Source organism: Molossus molossus, unplaced genomic scaffold (genome assembly GCF_014108415.1).
Source record: "Molossus molossus isolate mMolMol1 unplaced genomic scaffold, mMolMol1.p scaffold_m16_p_1, whole genome shotgun sequence".
Taxonomy (NCBI): Eukaryota; Metazoa; Chordata; class Mammalia; order Chiroptera; family Molossidae; genus Molossus; species Molossus molossus.
In genome coordinates this window covers 21,278,251-21,303,302 of record NW_023425344.1, presented here as the reverse complement: position 1 = coordinate 21,303,302, position 25,052 = coordinate 21,278,251, and positions in this window count along the sequence as shown.

Genomic DNA, 25,052 nt, shown 5'->3' with positions numbered 1-25,052 from the left:
AGTATTCAAATGTTAATTATTTATATATAAATCTCAGAAGACTTTATAATTCCTTCATAAAACAGATATAATTAGTCCATAGAAGAAGTTATCGTTTTTATTTTTTATTTTTTTGCATTTATCTTCAGATAGAGCTGGAGGGAGAGGGGGAGGAAGAGAGAGGAAAACATCGATGTGCAAGAGACACATAGAGTGGCCGCCACCCACACAACCCCAATCGGGGCCAGGGACAAACTGCAACCCAGGTATGTGCCCTTAGTGGGAAGCGAACCAGGGAATCTCCAGTCCGCGGGCTGAAACTCTAACCCCTGAGCCAAACCCGCCAGGGCAAGTTATCGTTTTTAAATAAAAAGTCTTTTTAATTAAAACAACTGTTCACAATATTTAAAAATCATGTAAATTATAAAGATTAACAGACATTAATCATCTTTCACAGTTGTGTACTAGGATCCTTATAACATTTATTTATAACATATTTCCAAATACATTAGTCTTTTATTTTTCCCCAAAGCTTTCAGGATTCATACCTGATTATGTTGAAATTTTAATTCGGAGAAGAGATCCATGAAAACACTGACATTTTTGTCATAATATGTAGGACATTTTGAGAATTTTCCTCTTTTACTATAGTTACAACAATTTGAAGTAAGGTTTTAATTTTCCCAAAACAGACATACAAGTTTGTATGTGCTAAAGGGAAGGAATCATGTTTATTGAAGAAATACCCTGAATGTGTTCTATAACATTATGTAATCTTTCTTTTAAATGATTAACTTTGAATTAATATGAAAATGTATAAGCCATTTAATTTGATTATATAAATATTTGGCATGATAAGCTATGCAGGACTTGTGATGCAATACATTTGAGAGCGGACACACAGCTCGGAGAAGGCGAGGCTGTAATATCTCCTACAGCAGGGAGGGAGAACGTGAGCTCTGTCCCCAAGGAAACCCAGCTGCAAGGGCTCCTGCAAGCTGCCAGGAGTCCAAGTGAAGTGGCTGTTCACAGAGAAAAAAATCACAGTGTGAGTATGAATTCGGAAAGATAGGTTTCCGAGGCAAGTATCAGCTGCTGTTTCTTTCAAATTATTTTAAAATGTGATGCCCTCTTTTTTTTAAGAAAAAAAGTGTGTTAAAAATTGTAGCACTACTAAAACAAAGAATCGAATAAGCCTCCAAGGTCCGCCACCGCTGCCAATCTATTTCCCAGAGGCGCAAAACTGTTGCTTTCCATTTTTCTTACAATATTTTCTTATAATTTGACCAGTCAATTGTTATGATTCTTAGAAAAGGATACTCCAATACTTCATATAATAAATTTATAGTTCTTGCTATCAAGTGTGTACTAGTACCACGGAAAAAGATGTCTCCTGATCATTTTTTTTAGGTGAGATCAAAGTCCATTAAAGACATCACAAAATCTGTTCAAGAAAGAGAAAGCCAAGGGCAGATGAAGTCAGCAGCAAAGCCAGAAATAAAATCTATAGGTTTTTACAATCAGGATCATATTCTAACCACAAGCATTCACAAGCACGCCCTCTTGTTCCAAAATGAGTTTATTGCTTCCTTCCCTCCTTCTCTCTTTCCTCCCTCCCTCCTTCTCTCTGTCTCCCTCCCTCCTTCACTCTGTCTCCCTCCCTCCTTCTCTCTGTCTCCCTCCCTCCTTCTCTCTGTCTCCCTCCCTCCTTCTCTCTGTCTCCCTCCCTCCTTCTCTCTGTCTCCCTCCCTCCTTCTCTCTGTCTCCCTCCCTCCTTCTCTCTGTCTCCCTCCCTCCTTCTTTGTTTCTTTTTTTCTCTCTTTTTCTTTCTTTCTTTTCATTCTCTGTCTCTATTATTTCTCTTTTTCATTCTAGCTTTTTGTCAGGTTTCACAAAAAAACTAAAATCAGCTTCCATCTCACCATTATCATGTTGATAAAAAATTCTTTATTTTTTTATTTTTAAGCATTACAGTCTTTATGCATTAGTAATGAGAAAAGCTCATATATGTAGTTTTATACATACTTTGACACAGATTTTTAATTGGAGTTATAAATACCATAGTATATTTAGAAATCATGTTGTACTATTATATAACATGGTTTCTGTCATATGGAAAATTAGGAATGCCTCATGGTAGATAACATGATCTCTATCTACCTGATTGGATGTTAATAGTCTTGAATATCACATTCTATCTCTTTGCCCTTACCAGATTTTCCCTCCGCTCCCTTCACAATCTTAAAATCATGTTGACATTATTTTAATAACGATAATGATAATATTTTAGGCCTTGTATTTTGTTCCATATCCATATAAATATTTTTGCATTATATCTCCTGTATTACTTTTTCACTTTATCTTCACAAAAATTTTATGTATTAGTTTTATATATGACCTGTTATAGAAGAAAACTATCAAAGTGTACTTATTAAGTACCACCTAATTTATTGTTTTATTGATTAAATAAGCTGGGAAACAGTACTGAGAACAACACCCGAAATATAGTAAGCTTTCAATATTAGTTATTTTTACTTTTTAAGTGAAAGTTTCATATTCAGAGATATGAACAGTCATTAAAAGGTACAAATAATTTTTAATGACTGAAATCCTATTTTCAGATCCTTGAATGCCATCAAAGGGCAGCTAGTAGATAATCTCTAGTATATAGTACTCAATGACCAGTGTTGATTTCTATTGCATTTGGTATCTCAAGCATATTATTACTGCTGCATATAGAATGAATAAAGAAAATAGCATTCAAAATTTACATTGTCTTTTAAAAATTCTGTTTCTTGGCAAAAACTCACTAGAAGTTTTGAAGTTGATTCTGTAGCTCAATTAAACAATTAAAATAGAAGAACCGAGATACATTGTTGAAAGATATCTGATTTATTCTAATATTATTGATCCAAAATTTAGTGGTAATCATAACAATAAATATGTATCTTGGGATAATTATTTAAAATTAATGTCAAATTTATATCACATATAATTAGCCATTTCAAAGTTATAATTCAGGGATGTTTAATGTAGTCACAATGTATGCAAACACCAGCTTTCTCTCTAGTTTTAAAACTTGTCCATCCTCCCATAAAAACACCTTGTACCTATTAATTATATTCCCATAATTATTAGTAATTATAACCCCCCATTCCAACTCCCTCCACCCCTAGTAATTTATAATCTGTTTTCTGTCTCTTAATTAGCCCATTCTGAAAATATATAAGAAGATACATTCAATGTGTAACATTTTATGCTGGGCTTCTTTCCTTGACATGTTTCAAGGTTCATCCAAGTTGCAGCTTTTATCAGTACTTCTTTTTTATGGCTGAATTATATTCCATTGCATATATACCTCTTGGTTTATCTATTTATTGGTTTTGGAAATTTCAATTATTTTCACTTTTAGTTACTATGAATAATGCTGCTATACACATTCATTAACACATGTCTGTGTAGACGTATGTGTTTATTTCTTTTAGGTAAGTATCTAGGAGTGTAATTGCTGAGTATTCTGTTTAAATTTTTAAGGGTCTGCCAAATTATTTCCCACAATGGCTACACTATTTTACCATCTCACCCACAATGTATGGGAGTTCTTATTTCTCCAAATCACCATGATGTTAATTTCCCCTTTCTCAATTGAAGCCAAACTACTTTTGTGAGAAGGTATTTCATTGTGGTTTTGATTTGTACTTCCTTAATGACTAAGAATTGTGAATGTCTTTTCATAGGCTGGCCATTTGTATGTCTCCGTGGAAAGAATGTCTTCAGTGTATTTAATTCCTTTAACCATATCTTAATTGGATTGTTTGTATTTTCATCAAGATATAAGAGCTCTGCCCTGGCCAGTTTGGCTCAGCGGTTAGAGCGTCGGCCTGCGGTCTGGAGAGACCCGGGTTCGGTTCCCGCTAAGGGCACGTACCTTGGTTGCAGTTTGTCCCCGGCCCTGGTTGGTCATGCGGGTGGCAGCCACTCGATGTGTCCCTTCATGTCGATGTTTCTCTCTCTCTCTCCCTTCTTCTCTCTCCCTCCCACTCTATCTGTACAAAAAATGGAAAAATATTCTCGGGTGAGGATAAAAAAAAAAAGAAAAGATATAAGAGCTCTTCTTGATAGATTGTAGACATTAAACTTTATCCAATATGAGATTCGAAAATATTTTCTTCATTTCTGTAGGTTTTCTTTCCACATTTTGAAAAATTCAGTATTATTTTATATTAGTTTCTGGTGTACAGCACAGTGTTAGACATCATATACTTTATAAAGTGTGCCCTGGACGGTTTGGCTCAGCGGTTGAGTGTCGGCCTGCGGAACAGAGAGTCCCAGGTTCAGTTACCGCTAGAGGCACGTACTACAAAAAAAGTAAATGAATAAAAAATAAAAAAGTGTTTCCGTGGTATTTCCAGTACCCACCTGGTACTATACATAGTTATTACAATATTATTGACTATATTCCGTATGCTGTACTTTACATCCCTGTGACCATTTTGTGACTACTAATCTGTACTTCTCAATCCCTTCATCTTTTTTACCCAGCCCACCGACGCCTCCTTCTGGCAACCATCAGTTTGTTTTCTGCATCAGTGAGTCTGTTTGTGTTTTGTTTGTTGATTTACTTTGTTGTTTAGAGTCCATATATAGTGAAATCACATGGTATTTTTCTGTTTCTATTTGACTTATTTCACTTAACATAATACCCTCTAGCTCCATTCATGTTGTCACAAATGGTAAGATTTCATTTTTTTAAGGACAAGTGATATTACATTGTACATATGTAACAAAACTTATATAGTTTTTATTTTAAACTATGTTTTTATTGACTTTTTAGAGAAAGAGAAAGGAAAAGAGAAAAAGAAACATTGATGTCAGAGAAAAACATCGATTGGCTGCCTCCTGCACACCCTGCACTGGGGATCAAGACTGCAACCCAGGCATGTGTCCTGACCGGGAATCGAATCTGGACCTATCAGTCCATGGGAAGACGCTCAATCCACTGAGCCACACCAGCCAAGCAACACAGAATAAAAAGAAAAAAAAATCTAAGATGGAAGCTACTCAGACCATCTCACAGGACCAAACTGGAATTACAATGAAAATAAAGTCAAATCGTCAGGAAGGGGAAACCGAAAGGCAGCTTGGAGGACCACATAACCAGGGACACTGACTCAATCCTGGTAGGCTTGCGAGGATGAGAGAGGTGGCCGGGAGCCCACAGTCAGCAGCGGCCCGGGCTGGGACCAGTGGCCTGGGCTGGGACCAGCGGACTCTGCTGGGTCCTACGCCCTGGCTGGGACCTGCTGCGGCCTCCACTGGAAGCTGCGCCCACGGCTGGGACCTGTGGCTTCTGCTGGGACCTGCTGCTGCCTTGCCTGGGACCTGCAGCCTTGGCTGGGTGCTACGCCCTCGGTTGGGAGATGCCACAGCCTTGGCCTCCCTTAGCTGGGAGCGGCGCCCTCTGGTTAAAGTCCCAGGCGGCTCCACAATGCAGAGCCCGGACAGAGGCTAAATTGGCAGCAGCCACTCACCTTGGGTTCCGGCAGAGAGAGGGCAGACAGGACTGGAACTGTGTGGGGACACTCGGGATTTGGAGGGTGCTCAAAGCTTTTGCTGAGTGCAGCCACACAGGACTGTGGTAATCTTACTCCTTCCCACGGCCCTGGGGAGAGGTGGTGGCCCCTCCCTCGGAGATTCAACCCCACTGGGTGGCCATTGAAATGCTAATCGAGGCCCATTAACAACCAGCATCTGCCCCACCCTCAGGAAATCCTCTTACACTGAGCACCTGAAGGAGTTTTTCAGTCAACTCAGAAACCAAGGTTTTTCAGTTGACCACTACTAATAGCCGACAGGCGAAAAAGCTGGAGGATAACCACCATTCCCTGGACTAGCAACTCTAACCAGGAAAGTTAATACTTGACAGTGGTGTTTAAAGTGGGTCCTCCCTGCCTCTTCCAAACCCAGGAGAGGGAGCCACAAACAGCAGAACACCAACACCCACAGAGAAAATTTGGCAGGCACCAAAGCCCAATGTGATAGCCAAAATGGTGAAAAACAGAAACAAAAGCCAAATGAAAGAACACGAGACCTCTACCAAAAATGAGATAAAAGAGGTGCAGTTAAGCAAGTTAACAGAACTAGAATTCAGAGCCATGATCTTGAGGAAGCTCAACAGCATGTGTAAGGAAATGAGCACCATGAGTAAAGACATAGAAATGTTGAAAATCAACCAGTTGGAAATTAAAAAACACCAAGAAGAAATGAAGAATGACATATCAAAAATAAAAAAACACATTGGAAAGTCTAAATAGCCGAGCAGAGGAAGCTGAGGACTGGATCAGTGAATTAGAAGACAGGGTAGAAAAAAATCAACCAATCAGAAAACCAAAAGGGAAAAACAATTAAAAAATGGGAAGACAGCTTAAGAGAACTGTGGGACAACTGGAAAGGTAATAATATTTGCATCATAGGAGTCCCAGAAGAAGAAGAAAATGAACAAGGGTTAGAGAATATATTAAAAGAAATAGTGACATAAAACTTTCCAAATTTGGTGAAGGAAGAAGGCATTCAAGTTCAAGAAGCACAGAGAGCTCCAAGTAAGAAGAACCCAAATAGGCCTACACCAAGATACATAGTAATCAAAATGTATTAAATTAAAGACAAATTAAAGACAAAGAGAGAATCCTAAAGGCAGCAAGAGATAAGCAACAGGTTACCTACAAAGGAAACCCCATAAGGCTCTCAGCTGACTTCACACAAGAATCACTACAGGCCAGATGGGAATGGCATGAAGTAATCAAGGTCATGAAAAACAAGGATCTGAATCCAAGACTACTCTACCCAGAAAGGCTATCATTCAAAATGGAAGGTCAAATAAAGAGCTTCCCAGACAAAAAAAAAAGGCTAAGGGAATACATTAGCACCACACCAGCACTGCAAGAAGTGTTAAAAGGACTGTTGTAATTAGCAGTAGAAATGGGAAGAAAAATAGAACCACACTAAACAAAAATGGCAATAAATAAGTACATATCAATAATCACCTTAAATGTAAATGGATTGAATGCTCCCATAAAAAGACACAGAGTGGCTGATTGGACAAGAAAGCATGACTCATCTATATGTTGTTTACAAGAGACCCACCTCACAACAAAAGACTCACATCGGTTGAAAGTGAAGGGATGGAAAAAAATCTTCCAAGGAAACAGAAAGGAAAAAAAAGCTAGGGTAGCAATACTCATATCTGATAAAATAGATTTCAAAATGAAGGCCATAACTAGAGACAAAGAAGGCCACTACATAATATTGAAAGGATTTATCCAACAGGAAGATATAACCTTGATAAACTTATATGCACCCAATATAGGAGCATTAAAATTTATCAAAAATCATGTGGAGAACTTAAAAGGAGAAATCTATAGCAATACAATCATAGCAGGGGACTTCAACACCCCACCGACATCACTGGATAGATCCTCTAGACAAAAAATTAGCAAGGAAACAGAGATTCTGAATGAAGCACTAGACCAAATGGATTTAATAGAAATCTACCGAGAATTACACCCCAAAGCCACAGAATTCACATTCTTCTCAAGTGCACATGGGACATTCTCAAAGATAGACCACATGTTAGGGCACAAACTAAGTCTTTACAAGTTCAAGAAGATTGAAATCATATAAAGCATCTTCTCACATCACAGTGGCATGAAACTAGAAATCAATTGCAACATGAACATGCAAATACATTTGAACACATGGAAGCTAAATAGCATGTTATTAAACAATGAATGGGTCATGAAGGAGATCAGGGAAGAAATAAAAAACTTCATGGAAACCAATGAAAATGAAGACACAACAACACAATATCTATGGGATGCAGCGAAAGCAATTCTGAGAGGGAAGTTCATAGCACTACAGGCCTACCTCAAAAAACAAGAAAAATCTCTAATAGACTATCTAACCTCACAACTTAAAGAACTAGAGAGCCAACAAAAAGAAAACACCAGAGCAAGTAGAAGAAAGGAAATAGTAAAGAACAGAGCAGAAATAAATGACATAGGGGCCAAAAAAACAATGCAAAGAATCAATGAAACAAAGAGCTGGTTTTTCGCAAAGATAAACAAGATTGATGGATCCTTAGCAAGACTCCAAGAAATAAAGAGAGAGAACCCAAATACACAAAATCAGAAATGAAAGAGGAGAAGTAACAACTGACACCACAGAAGTACAAAAAATCGTTAACAACTACTATGAACAATTACATGGCAACAAATTCGACAATCTAAGCAAAATGGACAAATTTATAGAAACACATAGTCTCCCAAAACTGGACCAGGAAGAGATAGAAAACTTGAACACACCAATAACAACAGAAGAAATTGAAGATGTAAGCAAGACTCTCCCAGCAAACAAAAGTCCAGGCTCAGATGGCTTCACAGGGGAGTTTTACCGAACATTCAAAGAAGAACTAACACCCATTCTCCTCAAACTATTTTAAAAAATTCAAGAAGAAGGAAGACTTCCAAACCCGTTTTATGAAGCCACCATAATTCCAATTCCAAAACCAGAAAAAGATACTACAAAGAAAGAAAACTACAGGCCAATATCCCTGATGGACATAGATGCCAAAATCTTGAAAAAAATACTAGCAAATCGGATCCAGCAATACACCAAAAAAATTATCCACCATGACCAAGTGGGATTCATCCCAGGGATGCAAGGCTGGTACAATATTTGCAAATCAATAAACGTGATGCACCACATAAATAAAATGAAGAATAAAAACCTCATGATCATATCAATAGATACCAAAAAAGCCTTTGACAAAATTCAGCATTCATTTCTGATAAAAACGCTCAGCAATGTGGGAATAGAGGGATCATATCTAGACATAATAAGGGCCATATATGAAAGAGCTACATCTAATATCATACTCAATGGGCAAAAACTAAATGTATTTCCCTTAAGAACAGGAACAAGGCAAAGATGCCCACTTTCGCCACTCTTATTTAACATAGTTCTGGAAGTCTTAGCCACAACTAACAGACAGGAAGAAAAAATAAAAGGGATCCAAATTGGAAAGGAGGAAGTGAAACTGTCATTATTTGCAGATGACATGGTACTATACGTAGAAAACCCCAAAGAATCCATCAAAAATTTACTAGACTTAATAAATGAATTTGGAAAAGTAGCAGGACACAAAATTAAAGTCAAGAAATCAGTGGCATTCTTATACACCAATAATGAACTCACAGATAGAGAAACTAAGAAAACAATCCCATTTACCCAATGCAGCAAACAAATTAAGATACCTAGGAATAAACTTAACCAAAGAAATAAAGGACCTATTCGCAGAAAACTACAGGTCATTGAAAAAAGAAATAGAGGAAGATATAAAAAAGTGGAAGAACATACCCTGTTCATGGATTGGAAGAATTAAAAGCATTAAAATGTCTATACTACCCAAAGCAATCTATAGATTCAAGGTAATCCCCATCAAAATATCAACGTCATACTTCACAGAATTAGAACAAGAACTTCAAAAGTTCATATGGAACCAAAAAATACCTTGAATAGCCACAGCAATCTTGAAAATGAAGAACAAAGTTGGAGGGATCACATTAACAGATTTCGGGTTATCCTACAAAGCCACCGTAATCGAAACAGCCTAGCACTGGCACAAGAACAGGCATATAGACCAGTGGAACAAAATAGAGAACCCAGAAGTAAACCCAAGGCAATATGCTCAATTAATATTTGACAAAGTTGGCAAGAGTATACAGTGAAGTAAAGATAGCCTCTTTAATAAATGGTGTTGGGAAAATTGGACCGCTACATGCAGAAAAATGAAACTAGACTATCAACTTATACCCTATACAAGAATAAACTCAAAATGGATAAAAAACTTAAATGTGACTCACGAATCCATAAAAATCCTAGAAGAAACTGTAGGCAACAAAATTTCAGACATCATATGCAGTAGAATTTTCACTGATACATCACCTAAGGCAATAGAAACAAAGGAGAAAATGAACACATGGGACTACATCAAACTCGCGAAAGATACAATCATCCAAACAGAAAGGCTACCCACTTTATGGGAGAGCATAATTGCCACTGATATATTAGATAAGGGGTTAATTTCCAATATATATAGAGTGCTCATACAACTCAACAAAAGGAAGACAAAGAACCCAATTAGAAAATGGGCAGAGGAACTAAATAGACACCTCTCCAAACAGGACATACAAATGACCAAGAGACATATGAAGAAATGCTCAGCATCACTAATCATCAGAGAGATGTAAATTAAAACAACAATGAGGTATCACCTCACACCTGTCAGAATGGCCTCCATCAATAAATCACCAAACAACAAATGTTGGCTAGGGTGTGGAGAAAAGGGGACTCTAGTACACTGCTGGTGGGAATGCAGACTGGTGCAGCCACTATGGAAAACAATATGGTGTTACCTCAAAAAATTAAAAATTGAACTTTATTTTTAAAGTGATCCCACTTCTAGGAATATACCCCAAGAAGCCTGAAACACCAATCAGAAAGAATATATGTACCCCCATGTTTGTAGCAGCACTATTTACAATAGCTAAGATCTGGAAACAGCCCAAGTGTCCATCAGAAGACAAATGGATAAAAAAGCAGTGGTCCATATACACAATGGAGTACTACGCAGTTGTAAGAAAGAAAATCTCTTATCCTTTGAAACTACATGGAGGGACCTGGAAAGTATTTTCCTAAGCAAAACAAGCCAAACAGAGAAAGACAAGTATCATATTATCTCACTTATTTGTGGAATATAGTGAACATAACAGTCTGAGGAATGGGGTAGTCCCAGAGACGTGAAAGTGGGGTACAGACTGACAAATCCCCAGAAGAGGGTGTGGTGGGGGAGAGATAAACCAAAGAACTTATATGCATGTATGCATGAACAATCGACATGGACAACAAAGCTGGGGACAGGGCAGGGAGGGAGGGAGGTGGGGGAATCAGTGGAAGAAAAGGGAGAAACACCTGTAACAAAAATAAATTAATAATAAAAAAATGAAATATGTATGTAAATAGATAAAGTATATTTAGTTTTAAAAGCTTTCCATATATTTCTAATATGCATACTCTAATAAAAAGTACTCTTAAGTGGTGAGTAACCACAAACCTCTGGGTTGCCCAAAAAGTAAAAAAAAAAATCTAATCATTTATTGATGGGTACTTGGGTTGCTTCCATATCCTGGCTATTGTAAATAACTAGTGAACATAAGGGATGATTATATCCTTTTGAATTCCTGTTTTGAATTTCTTTGGATATATACCAAGAATTGAAATTATTGAGGCAACATTTTTTAATTTTTTGAGGAACTGCATTCTTGATAATGTCCTTTGATGCATGAAACTTTTTAAGTTTTTGAAGTTTAATTTATCTATTTTTCTCTTTGTGGTTTTGCTTTCAGTGTTGAATCTGGGAATATATTGCCAAATCCCAGGTAATGAAGATTAACCTTATTTTTTTCTAATAGTTTTAGTTTTAATGTGTAGATTTTTGATCCATTTTGAGTTAATTTTTTTATATTGTGTAGTTAGGATCTAAATTCATTACTTTGCATGAAGAAATTCAGTTGTCTCAGCATATTTGTTGGGACTAATTTTTCTCATGCATGGATTAGGTACTCGTGTTGAGAATCAATTAGTTAAAGATAGTTGAGTTGATTTCTAGACTCTCAACCTTATTCCATGGGTCTGTATGTTTATTCACATGACAGTACCACACTGTTTTGATTACTGTAGCTTTGTAATAAAATTTGAAATAAAGAAGTGTGAGTCCTTTTTAAAAAATATTTCTTTGGCTCTTTGGGGCCCCTTATAATTCTGTATAAATCTACTCTTTAATTTCTAAGAAAAACACACTCAACCAAACAAACAAAAACATTGGAAGATTGATAAGGATTGCTGTGAAGCTGTAGGTTGCTTTGGAGAATATTAACGTCTTAAAAATATTGTATTTTGCAATCCATGAATGTAGATTATTTTGATATGTATTAAAAATATTTTTTCAACATTTTTTGTATTTTTCAGTGTACAAGTGTTTCATTTTTTTGGTCAGATTTTTTTGTAACTATTTTATCCTTTTGGTTGTTATCATAAAAGAGTTGCTTTCCTAATTTCCCTTTGGGATTGTTTATTGTTGCTGTATAGAAACACAACTAATTTTAGTGTGTTGATCTTGAACTTTGCAGCTGTGCTAAATGTGTTTGTTAGTTCACAAATTTTCTAGTTTTCCCTATATAGATTTCTAGATTCATCCATTGTAGCTTTTTTGTATTATATGGTTTTCCTATATATAAATCAGTTAATCTACATTCTCTTGTAATTAGAGATAGGTTCTTTTTTCTTTATTTACAATTTGAATAAATTTTATTTATTTATTTTTCTTGCCTTATTACTCTGGCTAGTACCTTCATTACAATGTTAAATACCAATGAATATAATGAGTATTATTGTTCCCAGTCTTAGCAGAGAAGTTTCAAAATTTCACCATTGAATATGAAAAACTGTGTTTTCCATAAATTTATTTTATTATATTAACAAGTTTTTATCTATTCCTAGTGTGCTGAGTGTACTATTCATAAAACAATGTCAAATTTTGTCAAATGTTTTTTCTGCATCAATTGGGATAATACGGGTTTTCATATTTTCTTTATTTTATTAATATATTATACTTAATTAATTTTCTGTTTTGAACCACTATTCCATTTTTTAAATAAATTCTATTTGAGCATAGTGTGTAACACTTTTATTGTGCAGTTTGATCCAGTTTGCTGGTATATTTTTTGAGAATATTCTTAAGTGATATACATCTGTTGTTGTCCTGTGATGTTTTTATCTGGATTTGGTATCAGAATAATTTTGCCTCATAGAAAGAGTTAGGAAGTGTTGCCTCCTCTTCAATTTTTGTGAGAGTTTGATGGGGATTGGTGTTAATTCTTTAAGTTTTTGGGAGAATTCACCATTGAAGCCATTGGGTTCTGAACTTTTCTTTGTTGCAAGTTTTTGCAATCTCTTTACTTGTGATAGGTACATTGAAAAGTTATATTCTTTTATTTTTATATATTTACACAAGGATTTTTTCCATTAATGTTTAGAGAGAGAAGAAGGGAGTAAGGGAAAGGGAGAGAGAGAGAGAGAGAGAGAGAGAGAGAGAGAGAGAGAGAGAGAGAGAGAAAGAGAGAGAGAGAGAGAGAGAGAGAGAAAGAAATTGATGAGAGACACATCAATTGGTTGCCTCCTGCACATGCCCAGACTGGGGTAGGGATTGAACCTGCAACCCAGGGACATGCCCTTGACTGAGAATTAAACCTGCAATCCTTTCGCGCACAGGACAACACTCTAATCACTGAGCCACACTGGCCAGGGTGAAAAGTTATATTTCTTAAAGAGTCAATTTTGGTAATTTGGTAATTTCTGTGTTTTTAGGAATGTGTCCATTTTATCTTAGTTACCTAAGTCTGTTGGCACACATTGTTCACAGTAATTTCTTATAATTATTTTAGTGTTTGTAAAGTCAGTAATAATGTCCCTGTTTCCATGTCTGATTTTAGTTTTTGCAACTCTTCTTTCTTTTTTTTTTAGTGATTGTAACTAAAGGTCTTTCAATTTTGTTAATCTCTGGAAAGAACCAACATTTGCTTTTGTTGAGTTTCTCTCTTTTTTTCCCTCTCTCCTCTAATTTTTCTTATGCTTTTTCCTTTTATTGTCTTTTAGTTTAGTTTGCTATTCCTTTTCTCTTACTTTAAATTGTAAAGTTAGATTGATGTTTTGAATGTAGGTATTTATAGCTGCAAATTTTCCTCTGGGTACTTTTTCATTTAATTCCACAAGGTTCAATGTTGTGTTTTCACTTTTAATTATCTCAAAGAATGTTCTAGTTTTCATAGAAAGTTCTTCTTTGGCTCATTTGTTGTTTAATATCATGATGTTTAATTTTTATCTATTTGCAAATTTTCTAGTTTCCTTATATAGATTTCTAGATTCATCCCATTGCAGCTGGAGAAAATTATTTGTTCAATTTACTCTTTTTATATAAATTAAAATATGTAGGCTATACTAGGAAATATTCCATATGTTTCTGAGAAATATGTTCATACTTTTTGTTATAATAGATTATTAGACCTAGTTGGTTTATAGGATTGTTTAAGTCCTCTATTTTTCTATTAATCTTCTGCCTGGATATTCTACCAATTATAAAGAGAGAGGTATTGAAGGCCCTAATTATTATGGGATCATTATCTGTCTATAACTTCAATTGTGTCACTGTTTGCTTCATATATATTTGGGGCTCTGTTGCCTTGTTTATATATGCCTATAATTGTTATACATTATTGATGAATTAACCATTTTATCAATAAAAATGTTCTTTCTCCCTCGTTACAATATTTTGCTATAAAACATTTTTTATTGGTATTGCTATGCTAGTTCTGTTTTAATTACCAGTTATATGGGTAATATAGTCCATTCAAACTTTTGAACTATTTGAGTCTTTGGGTTTCAAGTGAGTCACTTAAAAGCTACATAGTATTGGGCAATATTTTAAATAAATTTTTCTAATCTCTTTCTTTTAATTGGCTAGCTTAATCTATTAACATATAAAGCGATCACTGATGATAAAGGCCTTGTTTTTGCCATTGTGATATTTGTTTTTATAGTTTTTATATCCCTTTTGCTTTATCAATTCCTCCAAAAATACTATTTTGTTTTATTAATGTTTTCTAGTGTACCATTTTAATTTCCTTTTTGCATATTTTCAGTTATTTTTAAGTAGCTTCTATGGAGATTACAGTTATTGTTCTAAGTTTATAAAAATCTAGTTTCAATTATACCAATTTAAGTGTAATAGCATCTTCTATTCAACTCCATCCCTCCCTTTAACACTGTTATTGTCATAATTTCATGTTTATACATTGTGTGTTCTTTAACATAGGTTATCATTATCATGTCTTTTAAACAATATAGGAAACAAAGAGAAGATTTTCATACCAAAACAATAACCATATTAGCTTTACTTACTTGTGCATTTATCTTTTCCAATGACCTTTATATCTTCTTGTAGCTTTGAGCTACTTTGTTTCAGCCTGAAGGACTGCCTTTGGCATTACTTATAGGTTAGGTCTACCAGTGGCAAACTCTCTTAGCTTTTAAAAAAATCTTTTTGTTGAAAGTATTACAGATGTCTTCCTTTTTTCCCCTGTTGACACTCTCCTCCCTGCTCCTGTCCCTCCCCGGCCTTCACCACACTGTTTTCCGTGTCCATTGGTCATGAAAAATGCAGATAAGTTAATTGGTTTATCTCTTCCCACAGCCCCCACCCTCTTTCTCTAATATCTTCTTTGTCAATCTGTCCCCTGCTTCAATGTCTCTGGGTCTCTTTTGTTTATCAGCTTACTTTGTTCATTATATTCCAAAACTAAGTGAGATTATGTGATACTTGTCTTTCTTTGACTGGCTTATTTTGCTTAGCATAATACTCTCCAGGTCCCTCCATTTCATCTCAAAGGGTAAGAGATTTCTCTTATGGCTTCAAAGTATTCCATTGTGTAAATGTACCACAGCTTTTTTATCCACTCATCTACTGATGGGCACTTGGGCTGTTTCCAGATCTTAGTGCTGCTATGAACATAGGGAGACATATATTTTCCTGACTGGTGTTTCAGGCTTCTTAGGATATATTCCTAGAAGTGGGATCACTGGATCAAATGGCAGTTCCAGTTTTTAATTTTTTGAGGAAACACCATGTTTTCCATAGTGGCTGCACCAGGCTGCATTCCCACCAGCAGTGTACTAGAGTCCCCTTTTCTCCACACCCTCGCCAACACTTGTTTGATGATTTGTTGATGGCAGCTGTTCTGGCAGGTGTGAAGTGATACCTCATTGCTGTCTCAATTTGCATCTCTCTGATGATTTTTTCATGTCTCTTGGCTGTTTGTATGTCCTCTTTGGAGAAGTTTATAGTCAGGTTCTCTGCCCATTTTTAATTGGATTGTTTATCTTCCTTTTGTTGAATTGTATGAGTGCTTTATAACTTTTAGAAATTGACCCCTTATCCATTGTATCACTGGCAAATATGTTGTCCTGGGAGAACATTTTTCCCTCAGCTTTTATCTTCTAATATCTTAATTTGTCCTTCATTTCTGAAGGGCAGTTTTATCAGACACAGAATTTTTTGTTTGTTTAATTTTACTACTTTGAACATATCATACTATTGCCTTCTGTCCTCTGGGTTTCTGATGAGAAAACTGGTATTTAATCTAACTGAAGATCCCTTGTGTATGGTGACTTGCTTCTTCTTACTGCTTTCAAGATGCTCTCTTTGGTGTTGATTTTTGATAGTTTGATTGTAATATGTCTTGGTGTATTCTCTGAGTTTATCCTGCCAGAAACCTGATGAGCTTCTTGGGTATGCAGATTCACATATTTCATTAAATTTATGGAGCTTTTAGTCATTATTCCTTTAAATATTCTTTCTGGCCCTTTTTCTGTTTATTCTCTTTGTAAGATTCCAGTAATTCATATGATTGTACACCTGATAGTATCCCAAAGGCTTCTTAGGTGCTGTTTCTACTTCTAATTTTGTTTTCCTTTCAGCTCCTCATACTGTTAATTTCAATTGTCCTATGTTCAATTTCTCTGTTTCTATATTCTGCCTGTTCAATGTCATTTCCAGAATTTTTATTGTGTCTCTTTTTATGATAGCTATCTATTTATGGACATTCCATAGCTGTCTATTCTTTGTTCTTCTGATTTCCTTTACTTCTTTGCCCATGATATTCTTCAGATCTCTGACCACATTTAAACTGTTAATTTAAAGTATTTTTCTAGTTAATCCAACGTTGGAGCTTTTTCATAGATGGTTCCTATCAATTTCTTTTATCCTGTGATTGGGCCATACTTTCACATATTTTTTGCAGGCTTTGTAATTTTTGTTGTTGTTAAGAACTGCACAATTGGATATTGTAATGTGGTACCTCTGGACATCACCTCTTCTGTCTCCCCTGGGATTGCACTTGTTACTCAACAAAGGCTGCACTCATCCATTTGTTCAGTGATTTTTCCGAACTCTTCTTGCAAAGACTATATCCCTTCTTGTGTATGGTCACAACAGTCTCTGTTCCATTATATCCCTAGTCAGACAGTAACCTATTAAAGATTTCCGTAAATACCTGGCTTTAATAAAACAAAAAAATAAGTTTATCTCCTTAAATTGTCTCCCACCAAAGGCACCTTCAGCCTGTGTGGGTTAAATAAATGGCCTGCCTCTGTGCCAGAACCTGCAATCAATAGCAATAATCAAAATCTAAAAGCTATATTTTTGGAAGCGGAAACCTTAATTTCCTATTCTGGCCCCAGGAAATCACACCAAGTTTGTGGCCTGATATACCCACAGGGTTAAGTGGGTGAGAAAGAATAGCTGCAAAAGGAAACTCATAATTCACTAAATTATATGAGTCTTCCTTTTCATTAAGCACTCCCTGCTGCATGCTGTAGATGACTGGATTCTAGAGCCCCAAACAGAGTTGTTTCAGATAATTATTGATAGCTTAATAGTTATCTTAGTGGAGGGACTAACTCTTGGTATTCTTAATGTGCCATTTTCTGTGATGTCCAAGTGTCATGAAGTGTTGGCACTGAACTATTTTTTTTTAGATAATTTGTGAAATATTTCTTAAAATGTCACTTTGGTTTTAATTAATTTTAAATTAAAACCAGAGGTCTTGAATATTGAATTTGAAACTCAGAGTAAATATTATCTCAGCTGTATGACATTAGACTGACAATAGGATCAGAATAAAATGCTCTTCTCTTTCTAGGTATTTTTAGGCCACCGATTTAGTAGAACAAATATAATTTTATTTAAAGCAAAATTATAGGCTAGTGAAGAGGAAAGCTGGACAGCATGAGGCAGAAGGAGTCATATCAACTTCTTAAGTTACTAGTAAGTAGTACAAGAGGAAAAGGTATTAATCACAAGACACGTGAAATTTCAAAATATCTGGATGATTAAATTTAAAATGACATATAGCAATCTTGGCAGTCAAGAATTTATACTCTTTTTTATTTACTATGTAAAACTTAATAGAAAAATCCAGGCTTGATAGGAGGAAAGAATGTGGTTAATGCAGAATCTCTCTTACATGCTGGCTATACATGCATTCATCATTCCTGACAAGAAATCTATAATTAATGTCTTCACTTCTTTAGTATAATTCTCATATGTTTCTGTCAACAAAGTTACAAAAGTCTCATATATTTTCTTTTACAATCATTGTTTGGTTTGGGACACTGTGGTTTTGCTATTTGCTGTTATGGAAAAAATTGACTGAAATAATTGGTAACTGTTTGATATTCTGACATACTCTCTAAGAGAAGGTAGATTATTAAGAGAATAATGTTTATGTTGGTTAAATTTGATATTATTCCTCTTTTACATTGCATGTGTATGTATGTACACACACACACACACACACACACACACCCTTTCATATTCTCTAGATTACCTTATAAATAATGTCAGCGTTTACTGTTTCAAGTGCATAAAAAAAGTGACGGAGAGGGCTGGGTTACAGTAAGATGAGCAAGGTAAGTGAGGAACTTACCTCAGTTAAAATATAAGGCTACAACCCCAAATCTCAGTAACCAAGATACATTGTTAATGCATATTTTAAAATCAAAATGAATGCAAAATAAGTCATGATGAACAAAATATCAAAATTTCCCATTCAGGCACAATCAGCAACTGTAACTTGACAAACCCTATTGGAGCCTGAGACAAATGGACCATTTAGTGATATTGCATTAACATATTTACCCGAATTACTGAGTATTTTTATTTCTACTTCAATTTCTGTGCCCAAGGCAAGTGCCTAACTCTCCTCATACTGGTCTTGCTAGATCTAAATTTCTGTTATTCTGACAAATATTGGATGTCTAAGCCATGAAACAGTAAAATTATTCTATGAACTCAACCAGAAGTTTGCATTCAAAACTGTTTTATTCCTAGTAACTAAAGTTGTTGAGTGTCAATATTTAGTTCCTGAAGAAGTAAATTTTATTAATGTCAGTACTAAGTTTAATATGGTTAACTGAGAAAGCTAGCTACATTCAACACTTTAAGAGTATGACTCCAAATGGAAGGACATATAAAATGGTGAGAAAACATTAACTGCTCTAGGTAAGCAGACAGTAGAGAATCTGGAGGAACTAGACCAGAGAATGTAATAAATTAGGAAGACACCAGAATCTGACATATTTCTTTTCCATCATATTTTGTTGTTTTCATTTCTATATCTTTCTGTTTCTTTGTCTTTCTGTTTCTCTTTTTCACACACACATACACACAAGCACACACACACACAAAACCACAGAATTCTGAAGAGGTTACTTTACATGCCCAATGATGTTCAAAGAATATGACAAAACACATCTATCAATCACCAAAACAGATGCATGATCTGAAAGACCAGACAGAGAGACTTTTCTGGCAAAAGAAGTATTATGATCCATCCATCCATCCATCCATCCATCCATCCATCCATCCATCTTTTATTTCTTCTACAAATATAATTTTACATGAGTCCAAACCACTCTATAAGTATGAAAAGTCAAGTAGAATGTGATAGGAAGCTAAAATGTAACATATGAAACCCCCTGGACTATATATGAATGATATATCATACTGAAAAATGTAGGGGTGTATAGAACTGACAAGTTACTATGGAAAATAGTATTTTGACTGAATACCCAAAGTCTAAGGACAAACCAACCCATACACAAGCACTGTACTCTAGTTAATAAATTTGTTTCTCACAGGGCTTTAGGTCATTAATTCTGAAACAACTTTGTGTGTATACTAGTATACAAATAAGTAAACACATTATAGATAATAAAAGTCAGTTTTTTTTAACTTTCTTAGAATGTACCATGCAGTGTTTAGAATTCAACATATCATACAAATATATGATATATATATATGTACACACACACACACAAATCTATCTACCTATGTATGTATGTATGTATGTATGTATGTATGTTTATATCTATATATACTCAGCCATCCAGATACAAAAATTAATATGCGTATTTTCTACACTCTAGGCATTGACAAAGCCTAGAAACATAGGCACTTTTATAGTTATAATCCTAGATAATAGTTTATAATATTATTTTTCAATAAAAAGAAGAAGACCGTATTGAAGAAATAACTGATTTCAGGACTGCAGCATAGGGAATACAAGATGGGTCTGGAACACTGTGTTGCACCGGAGAGTAAAAACATGCTAAAAACCAGAATGAGTACATTTTAAAAGCTTATAGGAGCCACCCTGAAATAGCTTCTAGTGGTAAAAAAAATATCGCATTTTGAAGGCTACAGTAAGGAAAGATAGTTTTGGATTAGAAACCATAGAATGACATAGTTATCCATGTGCATATAATACAAACTGATAAATGAACACATAAATAAATGAGATAGAAGAGACAGATCATTCTTTCAGAATACCTGCAATGTAGAAGAAATAGAGATAGGTAGAAGAAAATATCACTGCTGGAACACTGCAGGAAAAATTACAGACAAGATCCATCGATAGTTACTAAATTTGGTGGAACTAATTTTGAAGATCAGCATATTTTCCTAATCCTAAAGTAATTCATTTTAATATGTTTAATAATTAATAGAGCCCTGGCCAGTTTGGCTCAGCAGTTGTAGTACTGGCCTGTGGACCAAAGAGTCGTGGGTTTGATTCCAGTCGTGCGAGTGGCAACCGATCAATCTGTCTCTCTCACATCAATGTCTCTCTCTCTTTCTCTTTTTCACTCTTTCCTTCCCTCCCTCCCACTCTGAAGAAAAATAATAATAATTAGAGAAAAAAAGGGTAACTTTACAATGTAGAAACCCAGCAGATACCACCTTAACCAAATGATTAAGGTTAACACCATCAGCAATAGCACATATTGACCTCACGTAACCCCTCTTATGATAAACTGAGAAGGACCCAATATCATTTCTGTGGCATCCTTGGCAAAACAACAACAACAACAACAACAACAACAACAAAAACAACAAAATTCAATATAATGATAAGAAAATATTAGAAAATCTAAAATTGAGGGACACTACAAAATAACTAACTAGTACTCTTCAAAAACATGAAGGTCATGAAAGACAAAGAAAGACTAAGTAACTGTTACATAAGGGGGAGATTAGAAAACATGATATATTTGATGCAGTATGAGGTCCTGGATTGAAACCTGGAACAGCAAAAAGGAATCAGTGGAAAATATTTTAAAATCTAAAAAAATCCATATTTAGTTAATTTTATTATTGTGCAATGTTAATTTCTTTGTTTTTACAAATGTGATATAGTTATGTAAGATGTTTACTAAATTAACAGAAGCTGAATGAAAGGTATATTAACAATTTGTATGCTATTTTTACTATTTGTTTGTTTAAAAATATTTCAAAATAAAAGGGTAAATAAAATAGATTAGGTAGTTTGCCTTTGACCTCCTGTTAACTCTAGCTCTTGTGTCTTTCCATATGATACTTAGTGTACTCCTCCTCCCCTAAACACATTTTATTTTTTATTTAATTTTTAAGGTTTTAACATTTTTTATTAATTTTAGAGACAGATAGCAGAGAGAGAGAGAGAGAGAGAGAGAGAGAGAGAGAGAGAGATTGATCAGTTGCCTCCTACATGCCTTAATTGGTGGATTAAACCCCCAACCTGGGTATGTGCCCTTTTGGTATACAGGATGATGCTCCAACCAAATGAGCCACACCGACCGAGGCTAAACACAGACATTTTGTATAGACAAGTCTGGAATCACAAACCCTAATTCAGTGGTGAAGTAAATATCAGTTGGTGAAGATGTTGACCGGTCCACCAATATTCTGTTCCATCATAAAAGTCTGAATATTTATTTTGGGCAACTTGTCCCCATCCATTCTCCACTGCCCCTGGGTGAACACTCAGCTCCTGAGTCACTTGAGTCAAAGCTAACCCTTTTTTGTTAGGTCTCTGGTTTAAACAATATTTGCTGATGTTGTTATTGCTTTTGGCAGATTCCCATTTTTCTTTTTCTGAATCATGAGTGGAAAAAATCTGGGGTTATATCTTTGTCCTCCAGTGTCAACCAATCATTGATTGGCAATCACAGAACACCTTATACCAGTCTTATCAAAACTTCCCTCTGAGTGATTGCCTTATGTCACTGCTATTTAAGTGGGGATTCTTGAGTCAAGAACTGTCATTTCCCCATGGACACTAATGTTTTATTTGTGTTTTAAAAAGTTAGTCATTTTTGATCATCAGAACAAATATACTTGAATTGTAATATATACATTTCCCATTTGGGAAATTGTTCAGAACAAAGAAGAAACAAGTAAGAATTTTGAGACCTATACCTGAAATCTTACATTTTATTAATTCCTGACTGCTGGTTTCTCATTGGGAAGATAAATTAAGATTTAGACAATATTCTTCAGGCTGCTAGCTCTCTTTCAATCCATCAGAAGTAAGCAATTCCTCCAGCTGTGGTTAACTGCTTCTTTGATGAACTATTTAGTTTATTGAAGATTTGGAAAATAGTCTTGAAAACAAGTTCAAATTTGTGTGATTAATTCTTGAATTAACTAATTGTTCACTTTGTATTAACAAAATTCATTGGTTGTAATAAAATCTTTAATAAAATTAAACATATCTTTCAACTATGGAAATATTACTCTTGCAAAATATTGAGTGTATCCTTAACTCATAAATGCTATACCTGATAATTTTATAAGAAACAATGTCACTGGACAGTCTAAATGGCAAATATATTTTTATGATTAGCAACTGTAATGAATTCTATACTGAAGGCTTATTATGTATCAGGACCTAGGTCAAAACTTAACATATGTTATCTTCAATTTTTGCAATATATCTGAAGACATGACTCAAAGTCATCTCTGTACTTCAAATTATTCTAAAACTTGCTATTATAGGTAAATCCTGAGTTAAGTGGAGAGAAAAGGCAGTGGGGTGGGATTAATGTATATCAATACTCTATTTGTGTGGGAAATACAAATTAAGGGATATTATAAACTACTTTTTAGGCAAGAAATCTATTGAAGTGAACAGAATAGGGATTAATATGGCAACATTACATACAATTGACCCTAGTCAGCACTCTTCACCAATTACCACATACATACTTTGCCTCGGGCAGGACTCCAAAACTGAGACATTTCCTCCTGAAATAAATGAGTTGCAAATTTTTAGTAGCTTAACATTGTAGCTTCTTGTAGAGAGATTGACTTATTTTCTTTCTATCTATCTATCTATCTATCTATCTATCTATCTATCTATCTATCTATCATCTATCTATCTCTATATCTATCTATCTATCATCTATCTCTCTATCAATCATCTTTCTATCTATCTATCATCTATCTATCTATCTATCTATCTATCTATCTATCTATCTATCTATCATCTATCTCTCTATCAATCATCTTTCTATCTATCTATCTATCATCTATCTATCTATCTATCTATCTATCTATCTATCATCTATCTATCTATCTATCTATCTATCTATCTATCATCTATTATCTATCTATCTATCTATCTATCTATCTATCTATCTATCTATCTAACTATCTATCTATCTATCATCTATCATCTATCTATCTATCATCTATCTATCTATCATCTATCTATCTGTCATCTATCTATCTGTCATCTATCTATCTATCTATCTATCTATCTATCTATCTATCTATCTATCATCTATCTATCTATCAATCTATCATCTATCTATCTATCAATCTATCATCGATCTATCTATCTATCATCTATCTATCTATCTATCTATCTATCTATCTATCTATCTATCTATCATCTATCTATCTATCTACTATTATCTATCTATCATTATTTACCTATCATCTATCATCTACCTTGATTAGGAGGAACTAAGAATCAAGTTGCCTCTGAAAGCAACTTGTTCATTTGAACAAAATTGTTGCTGAATCAGAATTGGATCTTGCTTTGCATAGGCTATTATACTATAGTTGACACATCAAAAGTGAATCAGCTCCTATTACACTGGTAAAAGTAGAAGTTAAGATATTTGTTGTAGTTAGCAGTCATTACCCAAAATAAGGCTACTTCTCTATATAAAAATATTCTAGGTTACTTCTATATATAAAAATATTTACAAATCTTGTAAAAAGTAGAAAAACATTTATAAATATATATATAAAATATTTACAAATCTTGATCTCTCTATTTTCTAAAGTCACATAAACCTGAAAATAACATGTTATCATTTGAGAATATAAAAGCAGGCTTTTTACTTATGTCAAGACATTATGCACATTTCAATTTCTTTAAGTCCAAATAAAATTTTTTAATTTTATTTTTAACAAAAATGTTACTTCTCTCCAAAATGACCACACGCTCAACTCATTTTTTTTCTGACTGATCTAAGTAATACAGGAAAGCGTAAACTTTGGTGTACTAAGATAATTCAAGTAAACAAAAGGGTTGTAGTTTCCTCCGCGCCCCCCCCCCCATAATACCAAATGTTATATAAATCTTGGAATATGTACAATTTTTCAGTTGATTATATGAATGTCATATTTACAAAGATCTGTTAGGTTATTATTAGCTTTATGGGAGAATATTTTATCAATCATGATGGTCATACCAAAGTTCTTAATTTTTTATTTAATTTTAGATACAGACCTGCAGGTTCATTTTACATAATTGTGAAGTTCATATACTATATGCAGGAACCCAGATTAAAGGATTTCTTGGAGCTCAAATCCAGTTGGAATTCTTTGGCTAAACTTGGCAGCCAGGTTTGGGAACTGAGTCTTCCCAGAGGGTGTGGAGTGTCACTCTTTCTAATTCTCACAAAGATGGCTATGAACTCAGACTTTAAATAATAATAATTTAGTCTGGCTGGTGTGGCTCAGTGGTTGAGCATCTACTCATGCACCAGGACACATCCCCAGGTTGTGGGCC